Raw genomic sequence first — 14,117 nt, 5'->3', positions numbered from 1 at the left:
TTTGCATGCAATTAGCATAGAGATGCCCACAGGGCCTAAGGTCACCCAGAGTGAGAAGCCGAACATGTTGGTTGATCGGATCACAGCTCACATTCAGCATAGAGACGCATGTACTCACTGGAGGGATTCTTTAATTGGACAGCACATATTGTACTGGGTTTTACCTGAGGACAGTTTATATAATTTACATGGGTGCTCTGTGGTCTAAAGTTGAGGCTGGGTTTTGTGCACTGGTTACACTAAAAAACGAGGCAAGGGGAGTTTATTTATACAGCACATTTCAGCAACAAGACAATTCAAAGAGCTTTACATGAAACATTAAAGAACAATTAAAAGCAATTAAACACAGGCTAAAAGGGAAAAAAGGCAGGTATAAAATAAAAGAATAAAGTTACACTGTAATGTGGAGTTTAATTTATTTTTGATATATGGAGCATAAAAACGAGAGACTACTTCTCCATGTTTAGTTCTGACTGGGCACAGAAAGCAAAGCCATCCTAGGCCACCTGAGAGATCTAGATGGTTCATTATGTCGCAGAAGATCAGAAATGTTCTTTGGCCCTAAACCATTCAGCGCTTTATAAACCAAAAGTAGCAAATAAACTGTCTGACATATTGAAAGCTAGTATAAAGACCACGGAACTGGACAAATGTTATCCACTTTCTTGGTCTTGGTCTGCGCGTTCATAGAAAGGAAGGCAAATTCTGCATATTTGGTGGCATTCTGAAAGTTTTGGAAATCAGTACATCGTTCTCTAATTTTGCTCACTGTTTTTTTTAACAAAATAAAAGTTTGTGTTGAGGTGCCTTTGTTATTTTTTTTTTTTTTAAACATGCTAGTATAGCAGTGGTATAGTCACAGCAGATATTCTATCAAATTCTGAGCAATAAAGAATAACATTTCAGTATAAATCAAGTATCAATAACATCTTTTCTAATTTTGATCCCCAGTGTATACATAACATAAGACACACCAACTCAGCCAAGTACAACATTAAACTTGTGCTTTTATAAATAATACTTTAATGATATACTGTAATATATTTGAGTATGTTAACATTTGATACTTTAGATACATTTTCCTAATTATACTGGAATACTTAAAATTAATAGAATAGAATAGAAATACTTTATTGATCCCAAGCAGGGAAATACAGTGTAACAGCAGCATTACACACAAACACATCAAAACAGTAATATAAAAATACAATATAAAAGATACCTAAAAAATAAAATGTACAAATAAGCGGTCTAATTGTAGTGCAAATGTAAACATATAATAATATATAATTATGTAACATTTTCAACGCAGGACTTTACTTGAAAAACGTTTTTTTTTCCAGTGTGGTTTTAATTCTTTTACTTTTACTTTATTTGAATACTTTCTCTGCCGCTGACTTTCGGTTTTACATTTGATCTCAGGCACAATCCTAACTTGAGTTTAACTTGAGTTTAGTGCAACAGTTGGTTACAACTGATCATGTTTGCTTTAGATTTGTATATTCAATATGCTTTGTGTCTGTCATCTGTGTGTTATTGTGTTTATTGGACAATGCATTAAGGACTTGGGGAGAGGTGCTTTGGACGTCTTTTGGTGCTAGAAGACTGGTAAGGCAGAGGATGTGCTGTTAGTCAAACGGTGGCAAGTCATCTTAGAATCTAGGTAGTCATCATGATATTGTGTTTTTTTCCAATAGGAAGGTGACGGAAGTTGGATGGACCTGAAAAAAATCTGATCCATACTGAGGAATATCAGATGCATCTGCAAAAAATGTGTCCCATGTAAGCACAATGCCACTGGATTGTGGCCAAGGTCATGAGAAGATTGTGGTTGTGGTTATTGAATTCTGATTAAGGTGAATGGCAGGCGTTAAAAGGTGTCTAAAAGACTTGGTTAAAGTTAGGTGAAGATCATTGTTACAATAAAAACCTTATTTGCAGGTCTGTGATTGGATGCAAACTCTACTCTCACTCACTCACATTAAAGTCATATGCACTACACGCCCATCGAATGACCCAACCACAATGCTCTCACTTTCCTCCAGATGACATATGGGGAAAAATATGTCCTGCATTCGCATTGAATGTTAGCACTGGATGTAAATCATGAGGTGAAGAATCATATTATAAGGATATCATTCTTAGGGAGTCCTTGTTGGAGTATCCATTTTACAGTGAAGCCTGTGTTTAATAGAACGAGGGGTGACTCAATGTCTTCATCAGTTCAAATTACCCCACTCTCCTCATCGGACGTGTTCGCAAGTTTTTGTCTGTCAAATAATACTAAAGCATTAAAAAGAACAGGCACTGAATGGAATGACTGGATTCATAGGTCAATAACATCCATTCAGACATTAGAGTACTTCACATTAGATGCCCACCATGATGCCCTTGGAAGTGGAAATCTGTCCTAAGTGGGTATACTCCAGAGAGCATATAGTAAATTACCCTAAGGAAATAGTAAAAAAACAACAGCAATAAAGGCGAGGTTGTAGGTGGCTCTCAGAACGCTTCGCCTCATACTGTTCATAAATCATCCTAATGCCTGAACTTAAAAACTCTGCATTCTTAAATAGGGGGGCGGCGGTGTAATATACACAAAAATAAAAAACATAGATTCGACATGCATGTAAGCCCTTGTATTATATGTGAAAGCACATGCAACATATGGATTCTTGAGTATCTGTATTCTAGATCCAAATTTGATGTCTTCAGCCTAGTACAAACACACATCACCTCTGCTGGAGTCAAAGGGACAAATTCCACTCTAATGCTCTACATTTGTTTGCACTGGTATTAATCTTGGTTTCAATGGCATGTCAGAGACACACGAACACGACTGCCCATGAACTATAATTTATTGTTTAGTCAGTAATGTACATATTCTAAAGTTAAAGTGGTTCACAAAAGTCACCTTTTTACATTTCTATTACTCGTATTCACTTCAATTAGAAATTATATATTTACATCTGGTGGAAATAATACAGAAATGAGACAAATGAAACGAACAACCTGAATGACTGAGTGGACAAACATAAAGAATGCATAGCACATAGGGCACCAGGGGTCTCTGAATGTTAGTGTGACGACAATAATTATGTGACTATTATGCCAAGACAAAAGGCCAGATTATACTCGCCCCATTTTCTCATTTTACACATTTTCTCTACTGGAAATACTCTGTTTGGTTTAGGAGATGGGCTGGCACCTTGGTGGAGCGTGCAGGAGGCAGGGCATGATGCAGAGTACACAACAAAAACATACAGTCTCACTCCATCTACACTTGGACCTTACCGTCAGATTCCTGAATCTTGTTGGTTCTTCCATTAGACATTTCCAGGGAAGTATTTGTGTAAGTCACTCTCGTTGTTCATGCTCCCATGTTTGTTTACCTCTGTTTTCCCAGCAGCCGCATGATGGAAACATCATCAGCATGCCCACTCTGTGAATTCTACAGACATTGAGCTGCTCTTTCACACATGGGCTCAATCAGACATTCCACAGACTTTGTAATGTCTGGTCAAACTAATCGTTTGGATAAACACTTTCTGACAGACTCTATTTAAATGCCCCCCACTGGAAGTAGAGAGGTGAATGGGTTTCAATTTTTTTTTACAAAAGAGCGGGGAAAAAAAATCAACACACATAGTGACCATGAACGGGACAAGATGGAGGGCTCTGGAAGAACAGGGTTGTCGGCAGTTACATCTTACCGCCACAGAGGCTGCTAGAAACAGCATATCTCAAATCTTATGGAGTACAACTTTAATGAACGATATACTGTAGGTTCATAAGTTTCTTAAGGTTACCCATCATATTTGTACTCTCATTCATTCTTCCACAGTTTTGTTTATTGAACTCTTTTCATAAGATCATAAGATGTTAGATAGTTGAGTTGGGTCGGGAAATGAAGGAGAGAGTCTCAGGCCAGACTCATAGAGCGACGTTGCTCTTACAAGGATAGCTTCGTAGATGCCTATAGGCCACTTGGATGCCCCTAGATTCCTTACACACAGTGGTTGTGAATCAAAGTATCATGAAACTAGGACAAAACAATTACAAAAACTAAAAACAGAACACTTTAAACATGTTGCCCAGCCAGCAGTCTTCTAGATTGGAGAGGATTAGTCAGTGGCAAAACAAGCACATCTGAACACAAATCTATGACACCGCTCCGATCCACTCAACAAACGACAAGAGAAACAAACGCTCCCAGCGGTCTCCACTCTACCTGCATAGCAAGGCACACTGATGGAAAGCAGCAGTGGGTAGAGGGAGTGTGGGTGGGGAGGGGGGACGCAGTCACTGATATACATGCCGTGCCCTTAAGGAGATGACGGCCCCTGTCACAAGGCAGAGGGCCCTGCGACACGCCGGGATATAAATCTACACAGGAGATAAAGAAAGTACATGATGAATTAAGCCGGTGCATATAAATTCTTAAGAGCCTCCATTTTAATGCCGGTCATTATTCAACAAATTTTTCTAAGAAATGCCACATGGGCAGGAACAAGTAATTAGGGGGAGAAAAGTGAAACTGTCACCAGTAATGGTTTACTCCGCCGCCTCACCTTATCAGGAGAAGGAGAGAGAGAGAGAGAGCTCCATGGGGCCGTACTGTAGCTCCCAATCTGCCATTAGGCCAATTCTGAAGACTAAGTGTTCAGGAGCTGCAAATCTACCCACAGTCTCAGTCCTGCATTCAAAGCATTGTTAAAGGGGATGCTGTTTTCCTTACCTCCTCTTCTATCTGTCTCTCTCTCCCTCTCTCTTTTTTTCCCTCTCTCAAATCGGCCAAGGCCTCAATAAATCTGCGGTCACGGGGGATATTGTTAGTGTTGGCCAAAGTACTATTAAAATGAAGCGAAATTTATGGATGACACTTTGTAACAATTAATCAGGAAATGTTGATTAATAAAGTTGGTCGGTTATCCTCCTGAAACCGAGGGAGGCTACGCCACATTGTCAGGCTGATCATTTTATTCATTATTTTTGATTAATGTACCCAGATTCCCTGACTCTAAGAGGAAAAGAGCGGTTCGGATGGGGTGGGGTTGGGGTGGAGGGGTGAGGAGGGGCCACTTATCCTCTATGCAAAATCATAAATAGTGAATGAGTGTTTGTACGGTTATAACCTTGGCCGTGGCAAAGAGATTTGAGGGGAGGGCGGGGGGGGGGGGGGGGGGGGTGGATGGTTGAATGTGTGCATTCAGCAAAATAAACTGCAAGTAGGGATTAAGGAAACAAAATTGGTGTGTGCGGGGGGGTTGATGAACATCACCTCTCTGGACCTGTCCGTCTTCGCTGGACACTCATGATTAATTAGTTTGTTTAGATACTCAATTAGCTCAGCCATGCAGAGAAAGGCACGGCAAGTGTGTGTGTGTGTGTGTGTGTGTGTGTGTGTGTGTGTGTGAGGGAGCGAAGGTGAAGAGATGAAGGGTCAGGGAGAGGGGAGGCGGGAGAGGAAACTGAGGAAAACGATACAGGGAAGGGGGAGAGGGGGTTGCTGAAGGAGGGAGGGATGGAAAAGTGTGATAAAGAGAGCAAATCCGAGAAAAGTGTTCGGCCTACTTAGATATGTTTCAAACACTTGATGGAGATAATTCTTGCTTGTGTACATATGATAAATCCTGTTATACCAAATCCTAGCATTCTATATATTATTCTCAAACCTCTGTAGACCTAGGATCCCTAAAATGATGCATAGCCTTGTCTGCTGTTGCACCGCTGAAACATGAACATGAAATCATCCTCTCACATTTCTGTAACCCGACTCATCAGATGTTTTTTTGTACATAGACCCCTCTGAGCAGCCGTTATTGGAAACTGATTTAAAAAGGGCAGGCACTTTCAAAACATCCCTGGCAAGTGATTTGTTGAACCATCTGTCAATCAAACTCTCACCAAAGTCAATCAGGAGAAGAGAGAAAAAGAAATTTCCAATAAGAAAAGCCTTCAGTGTCGTTCTCGTCTCTCAATGAAGAAAAACTCTCCAGTTCTGATGAAACTGATGCTCTTGCAACATCTAAGCTAAACTCTTTGGGAGCTGCCATTAATGTTTTGAACAAGCAGTTGCCTTTTGTGCCGTTGTCACACCGAGTGTGCAAGGTGCAACACAGATTTTTCCCTCATGTTAATTTAACTGTTTAAATCATAATTGAACTGTTTAAATCATAGTTTAAGTCAAAACTTGTTACCACACCATGTCCAAATGTATGGGATATTCACATTAAACCAAGCATGTACAGTTGTTATGCTGTGTTATTTCTGCTTAAATGTTTCCGTCAGAAAATGAGCATTTGACATTTGAAATCTGTTGAGATTGTGTTTAGTCCACATCAAATTTTAACTAGAGACCCTCTTGGGTGCGATGTCAAATCAGGCCAAGGGTGTCAAGTGGGTGGGTGGAGGGTTGAAATCTCCTTCCCTTTTTTCTACCTCTAGCAGTCTTGATTGGATCCCACTAATCTTCGAACACAGCCCTCATTTGAGCTTAGTTACCCACTTGTGAAGTTTCATGACTGTATCTTGCACTGTTGTGATGCTATCTCAGTGAAACAATTAGGACTGTGGTAGTTCCTGCTACAGAAGGTGTCTCCAGGACGCTCTCTAACCACTTTTAAAATGTTTTTTTTCATTCTGTAGGACCTGCTGGAATTTCAGGGAACATCAGTGGTAGCTTTTTTTCTAATAAGAGCCATCCCTAGGCTCAATTATGGGAGTCTGTGTGACGTACACCTGCAGCATTCAAACTGCTGATTGTAGGTTAAAATACTCAATTCTAGTGAACTAAAAGAACCAGCAGGCAGAACATCTGCAACAGGTTATCTTCAACATGATACATGGTGATCTGACAACGTGCTATAAAAACCGCTAGGTAACCCATGATGTCCCTGTGCATGTAAATACTTTTTGTTTTGCTCGTTGGAAATACAGTTCTGAACTCCAGCAGCAGAATGAACTTCATTGACGCTCCCAAGGGGAAAACTAAAGTAATATACAACTGAGCCAAATTCTTTCCGTAGTTTTTCTGTCTAGAGATGTGAGCGCACTGTGGGAGTAAACGATCCTGCCTAGAATTACACTGTAGTTTTTTTAATGACACAACAGACATCCCATGCCTTTTATTTATAAATGGAGATTAGTCAAAATGTCCTTTAAAATGACACCCCTGGTGCCAACTGCTTAAAAGGAGGAAGGTGGATGTGTTCGGATGATTAAGAGCATCATCCCCACATTCATTATGGTGCTGGTGACAGTGTTTTGCATGCTCCTGTTTTTGTGGAACTGTGAACTGAAAGTATCAATTTGCACCTAATGAACAGGAACCTGAGCGCTGTTCACTCTCGCTACAGTTAACAACGCTAGTGTGTTTTACAGCACCCGATGGTTTACAGCACATGGCATGACGGTGTTGGGCCGTAGACACATCTCTCTCTCTAACTCTAACCACAGAGGCTACAGGAATCGTTTTAAGAGTAGGGAAACACTATTTGACCAGGGACACAGAACACAACAACTGTTCTAAAAAACACAAGGCCATACCGAACAAAACACAAAGTTTAAAATGACACATTGAGTTGAAGCTTCTGATCTTACTCGGTGCACATTCTTCAGAAAGAAAACATTTTTAAAAAACCTGACTAAATGAACGTGAACTAGTTCATTTCTTTGGGACAGTAAACTTAATTCAAAATTCAAAATGATGAACTATGACATTGAACTAGTTCATTGGAATCTGTGTTAACGGAACTTTGAGGCAGCCCTTGTTAAGTGTCTACAACACTGGCTGGGGGCAGTACTTCCTGAGAATCAACTAGTACAAGTCAAAAGCAACCAAAAATAAATCATCAGTGACTGGCCTTCAGTTTGAATGGACATTAAGTTTGTGTTCAAAAGTTTGAATATGTGTGTGTACGTGTGAGGGAGACAGAGAGAGAGTGCCTCTAAGGCACTTCTGACTCTTTAAATATGGATACTTATATTCATATGTATTTGGTTTAAAGCAAAATTTTAAAAATGTTTCGATTAGGCGAAAGCCTTCCTTATGCACCATTGTATATATTAAAAAGCTAAAACAGATTAATATCTGTCAAACAGTCTATGTGCTCACCCGTATCCTGGTACGGTCAGGCATGTGTACAGTCAGGAGCAGTGTGGTGCCAAGAAGCCCTTTTTTCACTTTGTCACATCAACTTTGCTAAAACAAGTGTGAAGACACAACTGCTCTCTCTGACTGTCTCTTCTCCTTTGTTCTCTCTGCTCCCCTCCCATCCACTCTCTGTAAGCTGGGACAAATGGCTGCTTTGGGACACTGTGTGTGAGTGTATGTGTGTGTGTGTGTGTGTGTGTGTATGGGGGGGGGGGGTCTCTTTGTGCTATGTGTGATAAACTGCTTTGACAGCAGAAATGTTTGTGTGACAAGTGCTCTGCGGTTGGAGTCCATTAGCTGCCTCTTTTGAGTCTCCTTGGCGGTTTATCACTCTCATTCTCTCTCACTCTCTCTCACTCACACACACATACATACACACACATTCACACGCTCACAAATAGATGCATATACTTAAACACTCACACACGCATATACACTGCACAAACAAAGACAGCTTGCTACCACTCTCTGTGTTTGTGTCCTAGCAACATGTGTCTCAGGGCATCACTCGTGTGTGTGTGTGTGTGTGTGTGTGTGTGTGTGTGTGTGTGTGTGTGTGTGTGTGTGTGTGTGTGTGTGTGTGTGTGTGTTGTGTCTGTGGCTGTGTCATGTCATGTGAGAAAGAAGAAACAGTCTGAATGGTTGGACTTGTGAATAATTATTATATGTGTTAATATAACCTCATGTAATGTAATGTAACCTTATGCATGGTATTTGCCATTTGAATCAAATTATGCAGAATGTGAGTACATGACAGTTCTTTCCACAATCTGGTATAATAAACCCAACATGGAAAAAGGTATGTGCTCATAATGCAATAGATTTTCAAATACTGCTTTACCATAAAACTGAAGCCTTATACTCCTTTAAATTACAACAGTAGCCAAGACAGTAGTGGGCACAGTACATTACTGTATGTATACTTTAGCACTGCACAAAGAGGATATTGTGATTGATTGTGACAATGGTACTGCAATATGACTGAGAACAGACTTCATATGTTTTTGATTGCAGCTTCTATTTACTGAGGTTATTAAAAGTGTTACCACAGTAGTATGGAATACACCACACACCTGTAACGTATTCATGAATGTCATCTTCAGAATCAACAACGTTCTACTGTGAGAAACCTTTTGAGCATCAGGAATGTTGTAAAATAATATTATTTTCTTGTTTGAGGTGTCAGTTAAAATAAAAGAGATTACCATTTTGTCAGTTGCAGCAATTCACAATGTATACCTCACACTCTGCTGCAGAATGGGCACATTGGGGATAAATAGAAGGACGAATTGACTGATCAGTATTAGTTGTATAAAGCTTAATGCATGACAATTTCCTTACAATTTGTATAAAAATACATATAAAACAGAAAGTAACAGAGATAACTTACGATCAGAGTGAAGGGTCATCTAAATACTTTAGAATAGCATTCAATATTGTAAATGAATAAGTTCAGTAGAAAAGGAAGAATAAAATAAATGAAAGAAATATATTTTTTACTTTGCAATTATTATTGTTGTATATTTAGTTACTAAAGACAAGGGAAATATATCGGATTTATTAAAAGGGAAACAATAGAAACAAAAAAAGACAAGAACAAATGACAGAGATGAAGCGATTGCAGTACCAACATTTTGGTTAAGAAAAAAAACAATTTAAAAAAAGAGCAGTGATAAGATGCTGTCACTGTGGCTTTCATGTTGCAGGATCACATAAGCACCCCCCCACCGCCCCCACCCCCCAAACCACCACCTCAACAACCCTCTCCGTGGCTCCATTCCTGGAGTCCAAATTCCCTTTGGACCAGTGCTGCGCTTGTATCGCCGCTGTCTGCCGTTTAGCCTTGCCTCCTTTTCCAAATGGGCCTAACCTTGAGGGACTTGTTTGACCCCCCAGACCCCAGCGCCCCACAAACACGCACAAATACAAACTTTTCGACACACAAAGAGGATTAAATAATTGATGCCTATACTTCTGATGCATTTGTTAAGCTGCACAAGTCAGACAGAGGCTGACAGAGTGTGTGCGTGTGTGTCTACTGACCGTCTGTGTGTATTGTGTCTGTCATATTCAATATGTCTTCCAAACCCAACCCCCCTACCACCACCACCACCATCATCGCAGAAAACATATACTGTCCCCTCCGACATTCATCATAAACTCCATATGTTGTTTTTCCCCATCTTTCTCTCCGTCTCTGTCTTTCTCGTTTCATTCTCCCAGAGACCCAGAACTGACAAACACACAAACCGTTTCTGATGTGAAACAGTGGACCAGACAAGCTTTTAGACCCCTTGCACTGACAGTTGAGGGAATAGAGTGTGGAAGGCTGTGGGGGGGCATGCAAGTTTAAACAGACAATAAGAGGGGGGAGAATAGTTTGTTTGAGAGAGATGTTGACAGATGAAACAGGAAAAAAAGGCAGAGAGGAGCCGGAGAAGCATTGAATTCACTTTGTGTATTTCCAAGTCAAATGTCTCGACTATTTTGCCTCTGTGGTAGCAAAACTGTGTTTGTGGCATGGCACCATGTCTTTTGTGTCCTGTTTGAGGGTGAAGACTGTCATTACAAAAAAGGGATACAAAAAAAACACCAAGACCAAGCACAATGTGGCAAGTTATTCCAAAACTGGTTTTACCCTTGAAACACACAGAGTTATCATGAAAAACAACACTTTCCTTGAAATTAAATTCATGTCAATGGGAAGTTAGGTTTGTTATTATGATGCAGTACGTCAGTACTGGTTTTGGTTGCAGTGAAGTGGTAAAAATGCAGAAAAGACCACTGCTCCAATCCCAGCATGCAGCTGGGGAAAATGACAACAGAAAGACAACAAGAGGGGAAGGCAATAACAAACATTCATCAAAACTACAGGGAGGATGAGGCTATTCATTCTAGAAGCAGGGAAGAGAAATATCATCAATATTTGACATTGTTTTATGGAGAAGCCACTTGATTTTGTCCCGGGTCCTGTGCGGGTGACCAGCAGCAATCAATTACCATTGACAAGATTTGTGTACATGGAAGGCCTTCCCACTTTGTTTCGCTCTGCCCTGCCTCTGTGAAGTTGCCTCCTCAGAGATCACAAACCAAGTCCTTAGTGAGCGCTCCATCTTCCCTATGACTGCTTGGCATCATTACTCAGAGCCTGCCAGTATAAAGAGAATATTGGACTAATTATGTGGCGTGGTAGTGGGATCCAAAGTAGTAACAGGTCTGCTGCAGTTCACTGTGATATGTAAAGTGTAGTGCTGAAGTGAAGCTTTACAAAATTTTAGACCCTGACTAACCACTGTAGGTGTAGATACAGTATAGTGGGATAGAGTTGCACATATAATGTTTCTTCTTTAATTATACATCAATGACTTTCCAAAATATTTTTCATGGTGGATTAAAATAAGAATGCTATCTTGTACCCTAAAGTGCCATCACCAATGGGTGTGAATACTCAATTTGGACGTCTGTATTCATTGAACTATTTGACTACTTGCTTCTTCTTCCTGCTTCTTTATTTTATAACTATAACAATGTGACAAGTGGCTTATGCCGGCTACCAAGCTGATGCGTACCATTACGTTATATATGCACAACCATGTTCAATAAGTTATTTTTAATATAATATATGAACAGCACTGAGCTACTACTATAGAATTTGTTACATAACGTTAGCCACAGTAGCTGTATTGGCAGCTGATTTATTTGATGGTAATTAGCTTCTTATGTAAGCTAACTTACCATCAAGACCAAACGTGACTAATCGTAACTTGAAAAACAACAAACAATTCTGTGAAACCCTGGAATACATTTAATGACAATGTTTTATAGCATTCAGTGCCAAAGCTTAGAAAAGTGTTTCTACAATGTGTGTATGAAAAACAATGTGGTTATCGTAAAAAAAACAACCAAACTTAAATTTTGAGTCTATGATAGGAGGCCTCATGCAGCTTCTTGAATAAAAGTGCTACATTCCCATCCACTATCCCCTCCTCCATACTTTCTGTATGGGTACTCAACGTTGACAGTGGATTTAAATTATGAGGTGTGGAATCACACATAACTCTTCAGGATACTGGGCTGGCAAATATCATGACTACACTCTGGTTATTTCTATAGTTTATAGGGCAGAGAGAAAGTTATTTACAGTTGTGGGCAATGTTTTAAGCTACAGTTCTGTATCAGAGTATCTCAGAGTACATTGGCAGAAAGTACTGTATGTTGAGGGACGTGCAGACATTTAATGGCTGAGGGCTTGATTCAAAGAAGGGCTCCTGCTCGCAGCCATAAAATAAGTCACATGTAACCCTTGTGGATTTTTCTTTAATGAACCGCAAAACAGGAAAAAAGGGAAGTAGACATTCAACCGCCATGGGTGAGCAGATGAATGTCTACTTTTTGTTACCTGATATAGTGGAGTAGCAATATTTGAGTATCTAAAGCTAAAGCTTTTTTGGAACCTCTGGGTAATACAGTGTTATCGTTGCATTAGTTTTAACATCATTGAAATACCAAGTCCTGTCAGGACAGTTTCAAAAATTGTCTAGGAAGTTTTCCCCATCATGTATACTAATGCAGCACCTATGACCTGCATTAGCTAATCAAAGTAATGATTTTCACCCGTGGAAGCTTAAGTGCCTGTTTTCAGTCAGCTTGAAATAAAGCATCTAAGTGCATGAGTGCTATTCTAACAGAAGTATGTGTAGCTGTTTACTGTGTTTATGGGTGACCTAGGTATTGTTACTGAACCGCGATGCCAGATGTTTCTTGACTGAAGGCATGTGATTATTTTGTCATCCACTCCTGCCAGCTCTAAAAACTTCTTAAAAGTGACAGACAGGTAGGTCCATCATTTTATTCTTTTTTTTTTCCTCTGCCAAGTAAGTTATGGGCGTTACTTGGCTTTTCGGTTTGCTGTCTGTCAGCAGGATTACAGAACCCGAACCGAGCATTATACCAAATAAATCACACATGTGGGTGCGCAGCCCAACCATATATGTATGCTGCGCACCTGCACACTCTCACTCTTTTCTACCGACTGGAAAGGAAAGCAGTACCAACCTTCACAACCAAGTGACAACAAGGGGTCGCAGGTTAATTTCCATTCATAAAACCATGTTTACATACGTAAACATTCGTTTTATTTCATTTCAGTCAACCAGTAACCACATGACAGCATACCAAATCAGTCACAAGGAGTGAATTGGTACCATTTACAAATAAAGGAAGTTCAAACCAAACACAATGTAGTCCAGACACTTTATTGTCAGCAGTCATGTGGACGAAACATCTCTCCAGTAAAACAAAAGTGCCTAAGTGAAACAAATATCCTGGAGCATTTAACAAAAAACTGCTAAAATTTAAAGAAATGCAGAACCCAGAAAACTGATGAGGTGACAGAAGAAGAAAACAGGTTCAGTCTATAAAACCTTGTAAAAGTAGACGAGGAAGCCCAGCTTGCTGCCCTATACAAATCATCCAATGGTGCGCCTCGAAAAAGCACCCATGAAGTGGCCATTGCCCTCAATGGGTGAGCAACAAGCCCCGAAAGAGGATCTGCTCCCGCATGCACGTAAGCCAGGAGAATCAGTTCCACTATCCAATGTGCTAGACGTTGTTTTGAAACAGTGGCTCAAAGGGGGGCAAACAAAGAGCCCTAAGTACGAACTGGAGGTCCGAGGGGGGTGTAGGTGCAACCGGCATCCAAAGATGATTGTTCATTTTCTGGATTAACTCGAACTATCAGTTTGATTAAAAGTAGGCCCACAGCCTGCTGAAACAAAGACCTCAAATACTAGACGAAAAGCCTGGCTGCCATGCCTTCTCCCCCACAACAGGTCACACCCAGGTGTGAATTCTCCAAGGCACCCAAACTGCTCATTGGCTGAATTGACCACTGACTATGACATCACCTGAGCCTATATAAAGTGAAGCACACAACCGCTTCTTTCTCTTTCTACCGGATCTT

This window comes from Echiichthys vipera (genome assembly GCF_963691815.1).
Source record: "Echiichthys vipera genome assembly, chromosome: 1".
NCBI lineage: Eukaryota > Metazoa > Chordata > Actinopteri > Perciformes > Trachinidae > Echiichthys > Echiichthys vipera.
The sequence above is the reverse complement of the archived record's forward strand: the minus strand, read 5'-3'. Positions refer to the sequence as shown.